Source organism: Tachyglossus aculeatus, chromosome 14, assembly GCF_015852505.1.
Source record: "Tachyglossus aculeatus isolate mTacAcu1 chromosome 14, mTacAcu1.pri, whole genome shotgun sequence".
NCBI lineage: Eukaryota > Metazoa > Chordata > Mammalia > Monotremata > Tachyglossidae > Tachyglossus > Tachyglossus aculeatus.
Genome location: NC_052079.1, coordinates 29,854,137 through 29,866,502, shown reverse-complemented (window position 1 = coordinate 29,866,502; position 12,366 = coordinate 29,854,137). Strand labels below are relative to the sequence as shown.

General features: G+C 41.4%; 1 non-coding gene across 1 annotated transcript; it reads right to left on the bottom strand.

Moving 5' to 3' along the window:
- Positions 1-7,708: 7,708 nt before the first annotated feature.
- On the bottom strand, positions 7,709-7,846 carry LOC119937390. Its single transcript, XR_005454063.1, has one exon. It is a non-coding gene; the product is annotated as a small nucleolar RNA SNORA7 (small nucleolar RNA).
- Positions 7,847-12,366: the final 4,520 nt, after the last annotated feature.

Below are 12,366 nucleotides of genomic sequence, written 5' to 3'. Positions count from 1 at the left end.
TGCCCATGTCACACAGCAGGCAAGTGGTGGATCAGGATTAGAACCCAGGTCCTTCTGACTCCCAGGCCCGGGCTCTATCCACTAAACCATGCAGCTTCTCTAAATATTGTAAGGCTGTTGTGGGCAAGGAACGTATCTGCCAGCTCTTTTGCACTGTATTCTCCCAAGTCCTTAGTATAGTACTAAGCAAATTGTAAGCATTTAATGATGGTACTTGTTGAGCGCTTACTATGTTCCAGGTACAGTTCAAAACACTGGGGTAGATAGAAATTAATCAGAGTGGACACAGCCTATGTCCCATGTGAAGTTCACAGTCTTCATCTGTAATTTACAGATGAGGTAACTAAGTTAAGTGACTTGCCCATGGTCACACAGTAAGCAAGTTCTATACAAATCATTGATGATGTTGGGCACTTGATAATAAAACAGTTCATTACATTGATGAAATGAATTAGATCTGTTCTAAAATGAGAACCATTAAATATTTAGCATTATATTTAAAATGAAAATATCCCCAATAGTTGGGGTGCTTTTTTCAAGTAGTTAATGATCATCACCATCATACATTATGTCACTTTGTCAGTAGACCTAATCAATATTTTTCTGTTCTTTACAAATGGAAGATAACAAAAAATGACACTATACATGTCTATTCTTGTAAAAAATTGGAATGACAACGGCCCATTTTACCTTACTTGGCAATCTGATCTCCATGCTTGCTTACAAATTGTTACTTATTCCTGAGTGCATTGCTGAGGCAATAAAACAGTAGTTATCTTAATCGCCACTCCCATTGTGCATTTCATTCTCCTAAATTAAGTTAAAACCAGTGAGGAGAAAGTTGACTTTTGAACTGTCACAGCCACTTCCTCCCTTCAAAGTCCTACTGAGAGCTCACCTCCTCCAGGAGGTCTTCCCAGACTGAGCCCCCTTTTTCCTCTCCTCCCCCCCATTCCCCCCGGCCCTACCTCCTTCCCCTCCCCACAGCACTTGTATATATTTGTCCATATTTATTACTCTATTTTACTTGTACATACTACTCTATTTTGTTAATGATATGCATATAGCTATAATTCTATTCATTCTGATGGTTTTGACACATCTACATGTTTTGTTTTGTTGTCTGTCTCCCCCTTCTAGACTGTGAGCCCATTGTTGGGTAGGGACCATCTCTATATGTTGCCAAGTTGTACTTCCCAAGCGCTTAGTTCAGTGCTCTGCACACAGTAAGTGCTCAATAAATACAATTGAATGAAATACAATTGAATGAATGAATTTGTTTGCTTAATCCTTAAAACAATGAAGGGGTCCTCTTCCTTTGTGGGTAGTAATGTGCATGCTGATTTCAAATAATAGTAAATAGGGAATTGGTTTACTTAAGGTGGCCTCTGCATTTCATTTTCTTAAGCATATTTAAGCATATTTGTACATATTAACAGTCTAACAGAGGTCAAGAATTCAAGATCATTTTAAAGAACAGCTTGTATAGAAGAAAAAAGGACTATTCAGAAGGGAGAAGAAGAAGGCGTAGTGTTTTCAAGAATAAAATAGCCTTTCTCCATTAGGGATTAAATATTAACGAAGGCCACCCACCCAAATATTTTAAATATTTTGCATTGATTCAACAGTGACACAAACACCACTTTTGTAACTTCAGGGTACTCTACTTCCCAGCTACAGTATTTTGAAGTGTTTGTAATTCAGACCCCATGACTATTTTTAGACTTGTACTTTCTCCCTCTCCTTCAATTTCCTTAGATTTTTTTTTTTTTTTGAAGATCTCGTGTCTTTGGTCAGCAATTCCCTTGGGCAACATTACAAAAGAAATCAAGGATATATACATTATCCGGTATCAGATGAATAAGCCCAGAATATTAGAGCCAGATATTTCTATCCCTTCTCTTAATGCTAACCATTTTAAAATCACAAAGAGCAAGAGATAATAAAATCAACATACAAAATACTTTTGAGGAGGACAGGTACAAAGGGTTGCAAAATAATAATAGTGATAACAATAATAATAATAGTGATAGTGATAAAAGTGGTAAGTGCCTACTAGAAAAGCAGCGTGGCTTAGTGGAAAAAAGCACGGGCTTTGGAGTCAGAAGTCATGGGTTCAATTCCTGGCTCTGCCAATTTTCAGCTGGGAGACTTTGAGCAAGTCACTTAACTTCTCTGTGCCTCAGTTACCTCATCTATAAAATGGGGATTAAGACTGTGAGCCCCCGTGGGACAACCTGATCATCTTGTAACTTGCCCAGCGCTTAGAACAGTGCTTTGCACATGGTAAGCACTTAATAAATGCCATCATCATTATAATTATTATATGCCAGGCACTATACTCAGTGCAAGGATGGATACAAACAAATTGGGTTGGACACAGTCCCTGTCCCACTTAGGGCTCCAACTCTCAATCTCCATTTTACAGATGCGGTAACTGAGGCCCAGAGAAGTGAAATGACTTACCCAAGGTCACACAGAAGATAAGTGGTGCAGTCAGGATTAGAACCCATGACCTTCTGTCTCCCAGGCCTGTGCCCTATCCACTACATCACACTGCTTGTTGCCACTATTAAATAATTCAAGCTGTTTACTTGGTTCACTCCACAGGAGTGCATCTTAAGAGGTATTTGTGGAAAGGAGGAAGGATATGTTTGATTTAGTTCTTGGGGAGGTAAGGACAACATTATTTTTGAAGAGATGATTTAAAGACAAGAGAAGTTGGCTGAATTAAATAATAAAATGAACCCGGGGAAGAAATTTTCTTCACTAAATGCATGTTTAACATACGTTTAACATAAGTATGTTTACTATATTTCATTCATTCGTTCAATCATATTTATTGAGCACTTACTGTGTACAGAGCACTGTACTAAGCGCTTGGGAAGTACAAGTCAGCAACATATAGAGACGGTACCTACCCAACAGCGGGCTCACAGTCTAGACGGGGGAGACAAACAACAAAACATGTAGACAGCTCACAGTTTCAATCCCCATTTTACAGATGAGGTAATTTAGGCACAGAGATGTGAAGTGACTTGCCCAAGGCCACACAGGATACGAGTGGCAAAGCCATTTGTTTGTATTTACTGAGAGCTTATTGTGTGCGGAGCATTGTACAAAGGGCTTGGGGAAAGTACAATATTACTGATGTGCATACAGGACCTCGGGCCATCCGCCGCCTGCCCCCGGCCCCAGGACAACCTGGCCCATCTCCACCACAATCTTGGATCTCCACCACCATCTTGGCCACTGTCTGGTTGAACAGGTGACTCCACCAGTGGTTGGTGAACTGCTCAGCGGGGTCGTGGCCCCGGCACTGTCCTGCTTCATCTTGACTTTGATGGCTTTCGTGATCCCATCTTCTCGCCGGCCCAGGCCCTTCCCTGGGGCCCAGCCGTGGCGTTGCAGCTACCGCTCAGGGAAGTTCAGTCCTCGGCTCGCTCCCTCCATAGCAGAGGTCGGGGGTCAGGGGTCAGGAGTGGGCACAGGAGAGTCCAGACGACCTGTGGCTTCCTCCTGTGGCTCCTCACCCTAACAGCAGGGTCCTCAGTACAGCACCATGTGAGGCACCGGCCGCCGCCATCTTCCCAGGAGGCTTAAGAAAAGGATAAGCATTCATACAAGCATAATAATAATAACAATAATGCTAAGTGCTTATTATCTTCCAGATACTGAACTAAGTGCTAGGGTAGATACAAGCAAACTAGGTTGGACACAGTCCCTGTCCCACATGGGGCTCACAGTGTTAATCCCCATTTTCCAGATGAGGAAACTGAGGCCCAGAGAACTGAAGTGATTTGCCCAAAATCACACAGCTGACAAGAGGTGGATTAGGGATTAGAACCCAGGTCCTCTGACTCCCAGGCTAGTGCTCTATCCATTAGGCAATGTTGCAAGCATGCTTACTGCTTATGAATGTTGTGATAATGGAAAATTCTAAAGCAAAACCACACAAAAACCCAATAAGAAAATTCACAAGTCAGTTTGCTGTGGATTAGTGATTTCCTTTTTCTCTTCTTGGGAAGGAATGAGGGATTATAAATGCTTTTTATAATAATGATGGTATTTGTTGAGCACTTGCTATGTGCAAAGCACTGTTCTAGCACTGCGGGGGATACAAGGTGATCAGGTTGTCCCACGTGGGGCTCACAGTCTTAATTCCCATTTTACAGATGAGGTAACTGAGGCTCAGAGAAGCTAAGTGACTTGCCCAAGGTCACACAGCAGACATGTGGCGGAGCCTGGATTAGAACCGGTCACGATCTCTGACTCCCAAGCCCAGGATCTTTCCACTGAGCCATGCTGCTTCTCTCTCTATATATATCTTTATATCATGGCTTTCACTTTTGTTATCTAATATATGCTTTTTACATTTAGTGATATCCAATTTTGGATTCATGACTCTTCCATTCTAATTTTACTAATTTTCAATGCTGATACTCATGCACACCAACTCTTGATTGCTTCTCTGGTTAATAACTGATGTAAGTGTTGATTAGCAAAACATAATTTTTGAGATTTAATAAATGATAAATGTGGAATTTACATTTCTTAGTCATTTTAATGGGAATAGTTGATCATTTAAAATGCATAAATATTTTAACTCTCCCCGGGATCAGGGAGAAATAAGCAATAGGATAATGAAGTATATTATTTCTCTCTGATAGAATTCAGTCATTTTAGATGCTATCCAGAGTGAACAGTTAGTAGTGGTTATTTTCCAAGAGCAAGATATGCTTCACATGACAATAGTGGATTTAGCTCTTTCAAATTAGCAATTACTGGACTCGAAATACTTTATCACTTTATATTTAAAGCACTAGTAGAAGGAACTTTCTAAACAAGCCTACTGATATCTTATCAGTCACCACAAAGTAGAAGAATCCTACCGTAAATTGAATTTAAAGATTTTTTTCCCAATTTTTTACCAGTTAAAAGGTAAAAGTCAAGAGAATGAAAATAGCCCAATAAGGTAAGACCCGCCACGCATGATAATAAAAACAGAAAAAATTAAATTCTAAATAAAAATTGACACTTTAACCTTGACTCATGCTTCTTAACAGAGTAATATACCTAAAGGTAGAGAATTTTCTTTCTTTTTATTAGTTAAAATTAATTTCTAAAGGACAAAGGACTGAAAAGATTTCAATATTTTGGCGTTTATAACTGCACCATGTTCATAAACTTCCTAAACCCATTACGGCAAATCTTAGCATCTCAGTTCCCTCTAATTATTGACATTAACTGGAATGACCCAAACAAATAAAGCACCCCTAAAACTTGACTCTTAAAAATGATTTTTCTAGCTTGGTCAGCCTTTATGTTAATACAAATTTCCAATTTTAATGAAAAAAAACCCTGCATTTATAGAGTAGCTTTGAAAAAACCTACAAAAGAGCTAATGATTTTATCCTTTTGGCCTAAATTTTAAAACACACAATCTTTACTATCCTCGAGATTTCTTAGAATATTACATTCAGATCTAGATGTGGTTTTCTTTTTGCAGTACTGTTGCCTTTTCTCTTCTCTGTCTCCTATCATGCATCAAAACTGCTTTAGTATGTATTTAACTATATTCCCAGTCATGCAAGTGTATGTCTGAGGATCCATCTGCCTTTCTAAATAGTTTACAATGGAAACATCCCTTTTTATAAGTAGGAAACACCCTCTTCGTTTTGCAGCAGAGATAAGTATTACACTCAGCAGTAGAGTGCTTAGTGAATAGGGACATAACATCTGTTAATGCAGAGAGTGCATAGAGATATTATGTTCCATAGCTCAGACTGTACCCAAACTCCCAACATCCATCTTATAATATGTGTTCCTGACCACAGGTGGACTATGGTATAGAATGAAAGGTTCAGCCCAAGCTATCACCACTACCACTATCATTATTATTACTGAGAACCCATTGTTGGGTAGGGATTGTCTCTGTTGCTGAACTGTACTTTCCAAGTGCTTAGTACAGTGATCACATCTACCTCACAGTCTAGAAGGGGAGACAGTGCCATTAATTTTCACTACTCAGCCGCCGTATGCTATGGCTTTAAGCAACTGAATTCCACAAGGAATTCAGGGACGCATCATCATATATTATAAATAATAATACTTATGGTACTTGCTAAGTGCTTACTAGGTGCCAGTCACTGTTCTAAGCACTGGGGTGCATAAAAGCAAATAAGGGTGAACACAATCCCTGTCCCATGTTGGCCTCAGAGTCTCAATCTCCATTTTACAGATGAGGTAACTGAGGCACAGAGAAGTGAAGTGACTTGCCCAAGATCACACAATAGACAAGCAGTGGAGCTGGGATTAGAACCCTTGACCTTCTGACTCCCACGCTCATGGTCTATCCACTTTGCCATGCTGCTTATTATATATATATATATATATATATATATATATAATGGCATTTATTAAGCACTTACTATGTGCAAAGCACTGTTCTAATATATATATATATATATATATACATATACATATATACATGTTTATACTAATATACATAGTATAGTTGAAAGACCCTGGTCCCGGGAGTCAGAGAATCTGGGTTCTAATCCTAGCTCAACCTTAACCTCTCTTTGCTTCCATTTCCTCATCTGTAAAATGAGGATGAAATACCTGTTCTCCCTCTTCCTCTAGACTGTGAGCCCAATGTGGGACAGGAACCATGTCCAAACCAATTATCTTTTATCTATCCCAGCACGTAATAGAGTGCTTGGAATATAGTAAGTTGTTTTGTTTTTTTTTTATGGTTGTTGTTAAGTGCTTTCTATGTGCCAGGCACTATATTAAAAGATGGGGTACATATAAGCCAATTAGGATGAACACTGTCCATGTTCCACATGGGGCTCACAGTCTTAATACCTATAACCTGATTAACAAATATTGTTGTTATTATTATTATCATCATAATCCTTATCTCAGATGTTGAGTCAACTCTTACAGATCTGGAAGAACCCAAAGGCCCTTTAGAAAGTTGAGGTTTGGGGATCTATCCAAAGAAACAGTCTAGGTTCACGCAAAGTTATCATTCTTCATCAATCGTATTTATTGAGCACTTACTATGTGCAGAGCACTGTACTACCAAATTCTTCTACCAAATGGCAACTAGGTATAATATTACACTACATGCCTGTCATAAAGTGTGTGATGTCATATGCATTGCCTTTTCCGATATTCCGGAGGGTCAACAGGGACCTCTCTAAAAGTGCAAATTATTCTTTTCAGCAAATATGCATGGGTAGAATCACAGGTGTCTCTCCATATAGGCAAATGGGGTCATTGCATTCTTGCAGTTTACACTGACAGGTAGAAGTTATTAGCTAGCAATGGCTGTCCACCCTTCCCAGTGGAACCAGAATGGGACCAGAGGTAGCACTGCTTCCTCTCTTGTTCCTTTCATTCAACCATTCAATCATACTTATTGAGCACTTACTGGGTTCAGAGCACTGTACCAAGCATTGGGAGAGTCTTGTCTTGTCTTATGCCATCGCGCCACCTCTGATCCATAGCTATGCCATGGACACATCTCTCCCAGAAATCCGCACCTCCATCTGCAATCCTTCTGGTAGTGTATCCCTAGAGTGTTAGTGGTAAAAACACAGAAGTGGTTTACCATTACCTCCTTCTGAGCAATAAACTTGAGTCTCCACCCTCGACACTCTCCCATGCCACTGCTGCTACACAGCACAGATGAGTTTTGACTTGTAATAGATTACCTTCCACTCACTAGCCACTGCCGAAGCTAGGAATGGAATGGATATGCCTCTGCTTGACTCTCCCTCCCATAGTCGAGATTGGTAGAGTACTGGAAATTCTCCAGGTGTGACCCCGAGAGGGGCTTGGGAGAGTACAATATAACAATAAATAGTCACATTCTCTGCCCACAACAAGCTTACAGTCTGGGGTTGTGGGGGGAGGGGGAGACATGAATTCAAATAAATAAAATTACAGATATGTGCATAAGTGCTGTGGGGATTTGGGGGAGAGTAAAAGGGAGCAAGTCAGGGCAACACAGAAGGGAGTGGGAGACAAGGAAAAGTGGGGCTTAGTCTGGGGAGACCTCTTGGGGGAGACTGCATTCAAAAGGGCTTTGAAGGGAGGGAGAGTAATTGTCTGTTGGATTTGAGGAGGAACGGTGTTCCAGACCAGAGGCAAGACGTGGGCCAGGGGTTGGTGGCAAGACAGGCGAGATCGAGGCACAGTGAGAAGATTAGCATGAGAGAAGTGAAGTGTGTGGGCTGGATTGTAGAAGGAGAGAAGCAAGGTGAGGTAGAAGGGGGCAATGTGGTGGACTGCTTTAAAGCCAATGGTGAGGAGTTTTTGTTTGATATGGAGGTGGATCGGAAACCACTGGAGTTTTTTGAGGTGCAGGGTGACACATCCTGAATATTTCTGTAGAAAAATTATCTGGGCAGCAGAGTGATGTATGGACTGGATTGAGGAGAGATAAGAGGCTAGGAGGTCAGCAAAGAGGCTGATGCAATACTCCACGCAGGATAGGATGAACAATTGTATTAATGGATTGCTTGGATGGAGAGGAAAGAGCAGATTTTAGTGATGATGTGATGGTGGGACTGACAGGATTTAGTGATGGATTGAATATGTGGGTTGAATGACAGAGTCAAGGATAACACCAAAATTACCAGCTTGTGAGAAGGATGGTTGTGCTGTCTACAGTGATGGGAAATTAATGGGAAGGACAGGGTTTGGGTGGGAAGATAAGGAGCTCAGTTTTGGACATGTTAAGATTGAGGTGACAGAAGGCCATCTAAGTAAAGAGGTATTGAAGGCAGGAGGAGATGAAAGACTGGAGAGAGGGAGAGAGTTCCTTGCTAGCACAATGCCATTGCCACAGTTTGTCTCACTCTTTAGGGAAAGAAAAGGTGGGGGCTTGGGGCTGTTGCTTTCTCTGTTTCACCCTCTACCTCTCTTTTTCATTCATTCATTCATTCAATCATATTTCTTGAGTGCTTACACACATGCAGAGCACTGTACTAAGCGCTTGGAAGTACAAGTCGGCAACAAACAGAGATGGTCCCTAACCAACAATGGGCTCACAGTCTAGAAGGGGGAGACGGACAACAAAACAAAACATGTAGACAGGTGTCAAAATAATCAGAACAAATAGAATTATAGCTATGTGCACATCATTAACAAAATAAATAGAATAGTAAATGTGTACAAGTAAAATAAAAGAGTAATAAATCTGTACAAATATATACAAGTGTTGTGGGGAGGGGAAGGAGGTAGGGTGGGGGGAATGGGGAGGAGGAGAGGAAAAAGAGGGCTCAGTCTGGGAAGGCCTCCTGGAGGAGGTGAGCTCTCAGTAGGTCTTTGAAGGGAGGAAGAAAGCTAGCTTGGTGGATTTGTGGAGGGAGGGCATTCCAGGCCAGGGGAAGGACGTGGGCCGGGGGTCAACGGCGGGACAGGCGAGAACAAGGCACAGGGAGGAGGTTAGCGGCAGAGGAGTGTAGGGTGTGGGCTGGGCTGGAGAAGGAGAGAAGGGAGGTGAGGTAGGAGGGGGCAAATTGATGGAGAGCCTTGAAGCCGAGAGTGAGTAGTTTTTGCTTGATTCGTAGGTTGACAGCAACCACTGGAGATTTTTGAGGAGGGGAATGACATGCCCAGAGCGTTTCTGTACGAAAATAATCCAAGAAAGAGGGAATTATCTTTCTGTACAAAGATAATCTTTTCCTACCTTGTTCCTTCTACTTCCCCTGCTTTCTTTCCCTGCCCTCTTAAAACCCAACTCTCAGTGCTCCAGCAGACCACCTGCCTCACCTGACTTCCCTCCACCCCAAAATGTCCCTACTTCTCAAACGTGGTCATCCTGTTAAACAGCCACTAGGTAAAACACAATCAGAAGTGGCATTTTATACATGCACACACAGACACACACACACTAGAAGAGACTGGAGCTACTGCTACTCTGAAAAAAAGGACAGATTATTTTTCCTGAATTACTCACTGTACCCCAAGAGAAAGAAAGATTCCATTTTGAATGACAGCTCTCTCAGAGACAGCTAAAGTGGAGTTAAGATAAAGCTCAGGATCCCTTAGGTGAAACAAATCTTTTATTAAGGAAAGAACATTTTATTTTGAATGATCCTGATAAACCTTTTAGATAATGCAGTCTACCAGAAATTTTAAGTGCCAAAATCTCCACTCACTTTGTGCCGACATAACCTAAGATTACAAAGCCCATAAAGCCCCTACTCACAACACAACTGGCACAGAAAGAAAGAAAGGGGGAAATTCTAGTTTTATTTATTGGATAATTTGTCTTGTCAAGCCTCCTGAGGTGATCTTTAGCAGCTGGCAATGTTACAGGATTGCATTTATTAACACTGCAGCTGGAAGATTTCAAGAAAATGAACTTGCCCTTCTGAGGTATGAAATGAACTAGAATATTCACGCTGCTAAGAAACATAGCTGGGGAGTAGATCTACTGGGGAAGGTTGGAATTAAGTTTGCCCAAATGTGAGTCAGTACTTCGTTTTAATGTGACAGACTTTAAGTCCGGAAACTAGTGTTTTCACCCCAGTTACGACACCAGCTTTTCAGAAAAACTGGCATGACCGACACCAAACCAGTGGTTGACATTCAGATATAAGCAATGCATTTGCAACATTCCTCTAGATGGTAAACTCATTATAGTCAATTGTATTTTTTAAGTTCAGTCATATTTATTGAGTGCTTACTGTGTGCAGACCACTGTACTAAGTGCTTGGGAAAGTAAAGCACGACAATAAACTGACACATTCCCTGTCCAAAATTATCTTACAGTCTAGAGGGGACAGGGAACAGTTCTGCCAATTCTGTTGTATTCTCCCAAGTATTTAGTACAGTGCTCTGCACATAGTGCTCAATATTCATTCCTTCAATTATTCAATCGAATTTATTGAGCACTTACTGTGTGCAGAGCACTGTACTAAGCGCTTGGGAAGTACAAGTTGGCAACATATAGAGACGGTCCCTACCCAACAGCGGGCTCACAGTCTAGAAGGAGGAGGCAGACAACAAAACAAAACATATTAACAAAATAAAATAAATAGAATACGTAAATATGTACAAGTAAAATAAATAGAGTAATAAATCTGTACAAACATATATACAGATGCTGTGGGGAGGGGGAGAGGAAGGAGGGGGCTCAGTCTGGGAAGGCCTCCTAGAGGAGGTAAATAAATGCCTTTGATTGATTCATCATGGTAGATTAGCCATTTTTACAGAGCCCCTCTGTTCAGAGCACTTTTAATAGCTTCGGAAGAAGAAATGGCATAGGTTCTTATCCTGGTTCTGCCAATTGTCTAGTGACCTCATTTGTAAAAAGGGGATTAAGACTGTGGGCCTAAAATGGGACAGGGACTTTTTCCAACATGATTAACTTGTACCTACTCCTGTGCTTAGTACAATGCCTGGCACATAGAGCTTAGCAAATTCCTTAAAAGAAAACACCACACACACACAGACACAAATAAACAACAAAGCCACCACAGGGTCAGGAGAGGAAGGAGCCAAGAAAGGCCCGAAAGGTCATCATTGTGGGAGCAAAACCTCAAGCCGTGTTCTCATTCCAGTATGAAACTGGGGTATTTTGACACAGTAGTGTGTCCTCCCTCAGTTATACATTCTAAAGGGTTCAAGTCCAAACCTTTCCTAATTACGCTTACAGCTCTCCTCTCCCCCTAATCCCTCAGAGAGGTTCCAACAAGTCAGAGGCCTTGTGTTCTAACGCTGGCTCTGCCATGTGTCTGCTGCGTGACCTTGGACAAATGACTTACCTTCTCTGTGCCTCTGTTCTTTCAACTGTGAAATGAGGATTCAATCCTGCTCTCTCCTACTTAGACTGTGAACTCCAGGTAGGACAGGGACTGTGTCCAACTTGATTAACTTGAAGCTACCCCAGCACTTAGTACAGCATTTGGCAAATTGTAAGTGCTTAACAAGTACCATTATTATTATTATTATCATCCTCATTATTATTTACAAGAAAGATCCTGATTTTGGAGGCCAGATGTCTGACAACAGCCTAGGAGAGGCAATCCAGAGGTCATGCATCCACAACTGTATCACTGTCAGTGTGGTACCCAAATGCCAAGCACAACAGCCAAAGAAGCTCAAGTGAGCCAGCGATTCGTGCTAGTGCTGCTTATTATGTGTTCAGCTGGGAGTCTACCTGGGGGGCCAGAGCAGCTCATTCCTCAGTGCTGCCTGTTTGGAAAACTACCAGTCTTGGAATATTTTGATTCACATTGGAGAAAAGGTATAGATGGTGAATTTTAGAATTTGTTATTTGGCACATTACCAATCAGCCTGGAGAAATCCCATCACTCTAAATGACACTGGCCACTGCCTTCA